This window comes from Triticum dicoccoides, chromosome 3B (genome assembly GCF_002162155.2).
Source record: "Triticum dicoccoides isolate Atlit2015 ecotype Zavitan chromosome 3B, WEW_v2.0, whole genome shotgun sequence".
In the NCBI taxonomy this organism is placed as follows: domain Eukaryota; kingdom Viridiplantae; phylum Streptophyta; class Magnoliopsida; order Poales; family Poaceae; genus Triticum; species Triticum dicoccoides.
Window position 1 is genome coordinate 257484542 of NC_041385.1, and position 5027 is coordinate 257489568.

Below are 5027 nucleotides of genomic sequence, written 5' to 3' on the forward strand. Positions count from 1 at the left end.
AACAACACTGAGTTTGGAGAGGAAAAAGGTATACTGCGCTCGAGTCTGTGCCTTCGTGAAGAAGTCAGCCAACTGTAACTCTGAGGGCACATAGTGAAGAGCGAGAGTCTGATCCTGCACAGCGGCACGCACAAAGTGGGCATCCACACCGATGTGCTTGGTGAGCTCATGCTTCACCGGGTCACGCGCAATACTGATAGCACCAGTACTGTCTGACAGTAAGGGAGTCGAGGTAGTAGCAGACACACCAAAATCCTGAAGTAACCATCACAACCAGATCACCTCAGCCGTCAACATAGCCATGGCTCGCAACTCAGCCTCTGTACTGTTTATTTGTCTTCCAGGCAATAAGAGAGCCACCAAGAAAGACACAGTAAGCAGACAGCGAGCGTCTATCAGAGGGATCACTAGCCCAGGTAGCATCAGAGTAAGCCTGGAGCTCAAGAGAACCGGAGAGAGGAAAGAAAAGGCGCTGAGAGATCGTGCCACAAAGATATCGTAGAACACGGAGGAGGTGACTATAGCGGACAGAGGTGGGAGCTGAAACAAACTGACTCAGGATGTGAACGGGATAGGAGATGTCAGGACGCGTAACAGCAAGATAGACAAGGCTACCAACAAGGTGACGATAGCGAGTGGGACTAGGAAGAGGGTCACCATCAGAGGCACGAAGCTGAACGTTGAGCTCCATAGGAGTCACAACAGTACGGTCATCACTGAGAACAGCTCGAGCAAGAAGATCCTGAATGTATTTCTCTTGAGAGATGTAGAAGCCATCAGAGGTGGAGGAGATCTCAATCCCAAGAAAATAGCGAAGAGGACCAAGATCAGTCATGAGGAACTGGTCGTGAAGGCGGGCCTTAACAAAGGCAATGTAGTCAGAGTCGTCACCAGTGATGATCATGTCATCAACGTAAAGAAGGAGAAGAGTCCGACCACGAGGAGACGTGTGAACAAACAACGCAGGATCATGATCACTGGGCAAGAAACCAGCGGCAGTCACCACAGAGGCGAAGCGCTCAAACCAAGCGCGAGGGGCTTGTTTAAGACCATAGAGTGAGCGGCGAAGTCGACAAACCATACCGTCAGGAGCATAGTACCCCGGTGGTGGCTGCATATAAACTTCCTCACGCAGCTCGCCATGAAGAAAGGCGTTCTGGACATCAAGTTGAGAGATAGGCCACTGGCGAACAGAAGCCACGGCAAGGAGAGTGCGGACAGTGGTCATGTGAGCAACAGGAGCGAATGTCTCGTCATAGTCGCGTCCCTGCTGCTGCTGAAAACCACGGGCCACAAGACGAGCTTTGTAGCGCTCAAGAGAACCATCGGAGCGGGTCTTAATCTTGTAGACCCACTTGCAGGTGATGGGACGAACACCGGAAGGGAGGGAAACCAGCTCCCATGTGCCAGAGCGCTCAAGGGCAGCAAGTTCCTCAGCCATCGCAAGCTGCCATTCAGGTTGTGTCATGGCAGTATGATAGGAAGTGGGCTCGGTGATGACAGGGAGACCATACCGATCAGGAGAGTAGCAATCAGGCGGTGGGCGAGGCCGAGCCCGGAGGTTGTGAACCGGGGAAGGCGTGAGGAGAGGTGCATCAGAGGTGGAAGGCGCGTCAGAGGAGACATCCTCAAGACGAGGGCGACGAGTATAGTGGACAGGAAACGGGGAGAGAGGGCGACGAACTGGAGACGATGGTGGAGAGGTGGAGGAGGAGGGTGGAGAAGATGGTGTCGGTGGTGAAGGAGAAGGAATGGGAGATGCCGGAGGAATAGATGACACAGGAGGCACATAGCATGGTGTATCGGGAAGGAGAAGGAAAGAGAGATCATCCACAAAGAGACTCGAGGAAGAAGGACGTGGGTAGTAGGAACGAGACTCGTCAAAGGTCACATCACGCGAGATGCGCAAGCAACGACCCACTGGATCCCAACACCGATAGCCCTTGTGCTCATCACTATAGCCAAGGAAAACACACTCGACCGGCTGAGCAGTCAGTTTGGTGCGTTCGCGGGGGGCAAGAAGAACATAGCAGACGCATCCAAACATACGAAGAGCTGAGTAGTCAGGCGAGCGACCGGTGAGACACTCCATAGGAATGCCACCCTGCAGAGCAGTCGATGGCTGAATGTTGATGAGATAGGTGGAGGCGGAAACAGCCTCAGCCCAAAAATGGGGTGGAAGGGAAGCAGCAATCATCAGCGCACGAGCCGTCTCAAGCAAATGACGATGCTTCCGCTCGGCAACACCATTCTGAGCATGAGCACTCGGACAGGAGAACTGGGCAAGAGTACCCTGTTCCGCGAGAAAACCACGCAACAGCTGAGAGATATACTCTCCAGCGGAGTCAGCACGAAAAGTACGAATCGGTGTGGCAAACTGGGTGTGAACCATGGCAGCAAAGCGTTTGTATATAGGGAGAACCTCGCGACGAGATTTCATAAAGTAGAGCCAAGTGTAGCGAGAGAAATCATCAATAAACAAAACATAGTAGCGATGACCACCTTTCGAATCAAAGGGAGCAGGACCCCAGACATCAGAATGAACTAAGTCAAAAGGACGCTGAGATACAGACTCACTAGTGGGATAAGGTAACTGAGTCTGTTTGCCAAGTCTGCAGCCATTACAATGTAAGGAGACATCTCCAAATACAGACCCTAAGTGGCCCTGACGAACTAAGGAAGACAAGCGAGAGCCACAGATGTGACCGAGGCGATGATGCCACTGTTGGAAGGACGCAGACGAAGAGGCGACAAGAGCATGAGAGCTGGCATCAGTGGTGGCAGCGGAAGGAACACAAAGCCAGTCAACCTCCCAAAGGCCCTCTGACTCACGGCGCCGGGGGCCAGCACCAACCAAAGCCTTGGTGCGACGATCCTGAATGGAGCAAGAGTCGGTATCAAGAATGACACGACAACCAGAATCAGTAAGTTGGGCAGCGGAAAAAAGATTCATGGTAAGGCGAGGAACATGTGAAACACTCGGAACAGAAAAAGATGGAGTGGAAAGAATACCACGACTAGCAACAGGAAGAGGTGTGCCATCAGCAGTAAGAACATTGACAGGCGAATCAAGAAGTCGGAGAGAAGACAACACGAAAGAATCAGAAGACATATGAAAAGAGGCTCCAGAATCCAGAACCCACGAAGATGTACCTGACTGTGTAGATGCCTGCGATGGTGAGGAGGAGGATACAGTCACAGCAGCAGCAGATCCAGTCGACGAGGAGCCTGAGGAAGCAAGGAGACGCTTGAGACGAACAATGTCCTGGTCAGTGAGTGACGGAGTCGAGGAAGACACAGGAGGCCCGCTGGAGGAGCGCCTCTGGTCTCGCTTCTTTTGGCGACAATCAGACTCTGGGAGACCTTGCCGGAAGCAATAACCACAGACGGTGTCACGGCGCGACGTGCCCTTGTCAGCATAAGAAGGACGGCTCACCCCCCCCCCCTGGAGTAGGCAGGAGCGGCGGAGCAGTGAGGCAAGCAGACGACACAGGAGCCCGGACAGCCAATACTGACGGAACCAGAAGCAACCCAGCAAAGCGAAGGCGTGTCTCCTCAGCACGAAGCTCGGCATGCACCTCCGAGATAGGGACACGACCACGAGCAAGCAAGTGAGCACGCCTGGGCTCAAACTCAGAGCGAAGACGAGATAAGAACTCATGAACCTCTGAAACTCCAAGTCAGACCGCGTAGTCTGACAGCAACGGCAAGTGCCATAAACAACTGTGCGCAGTGAGTCAAGCTGACGCCAGATGGCAGAGCACTGTGAATAGAACTCATCAACAGACGAGTCACCCTGCTGAAGAGCATGCTCCTGACGCACCACAGAGAGGTATAAAGCATCGCCAGAGGGCTGATAGCGCTGACAAAGATAGGACCACATCGCTGCAACAGTGCCAAGGGCCATGAACTCGGAAGCAAACTGAGGAAGGACACTGGCAGTGAGAACAGCAGCAGCTCGAGCATCATCATTGCACCACTGAGTGTAAGTAGACAGATCATCCCAGTAGACTGAGAGGGCATCAGAGTAAGCGGATATCTGCTGATCATAGGCATCAACTGCAGCATCATCAAGGGCCTTGGCTGCATCCCGATCAGCCTGAGAAGCATCAGGAGCAAGGACCGGTGGTACCGGCGGAACAGGAGCCACCGGAGCAACAGGGCAGGGCGGACAGGGTACCTCGCCAGAGAGAACACCCCACAGAAGAAGTCCGCGCATGTGGATACGCATGAACCCCACAAACTCAGCATAGTTGGTGCCATCGAAGATCACCGAGCACCGAGGAACAGCTACATAGCAAGACAAAGACATGCTGATTGTCTCTCTCTCTCTCTCTCTCTCTCTCTCTCTCTCTCTCTCTTTTGGAGTCGACAGAAACAGGAAATCCCACGCACTGGATCGAGGGGATCCAGTACGCTCACGCGAGATCGAGGGGATCAGGCACCTCGCGTGCTCGCTCGCTCGCTGGATCGAGGAGAGCGTGGCCCTCAGGCACTGGATCGAGCGCTCGCTCGCGAGCCTCCCGCACGCGCACGCGCGGGCCTCTCGCAGGCCGCCCGCACGCTCGCTCACAAGGCCAGGCGAGCAGAGCCCAGCGGCCGGCGGCAACAGCTAGAGCTAGAGCAGAGCTCGGCGGGAGGGAGGGGAGCGGCTGGACCGGGCAGCGACGGAGGCGCGAGGGAGCGGCCGACAACGGGTGCCGGCGAGGCAGATGGGTAGGTAGCTGGGTCGTGGACGAGGCCGGCCGGGCGCGAGACAGGAGGGACCTAGCCGGGGCAGCCGGATCCGGGACGGGACAGGCCGGAATCGGGAGAAATCTAGCACGGAGTTGCAGCGTGCGGGGGAGAGAGGAACCTAACATCTGATACCATGTTGGATAAAGAGCAACTGAGCTTTACTGATAGCCAAAGGCCAATACATATACATGTGTGGTAAAGTGCAGGGAACCCCTTATACAATGGGGATATACCGAAAAGAGACTATACACATCTAACAACTACCACCGAGTGGTAGGATGGATTTTCCA

General features: G+C 54.5%; 1 protein-coding gene across 2 annotated transcripts in view; it reads right to left on the reverse strand.

Moving 5' to 3' along the window:
* Nucleotides 1–5027, reverse strand: part of LOC119275809 (lysosomal amino acid transporter 1 homolog) — a 13332-nt gene that overhangs the window by 1689 nt on the left and 6616 nt on the right. The gene's annotated exons all lie outside the window — the stretch shown is intronic.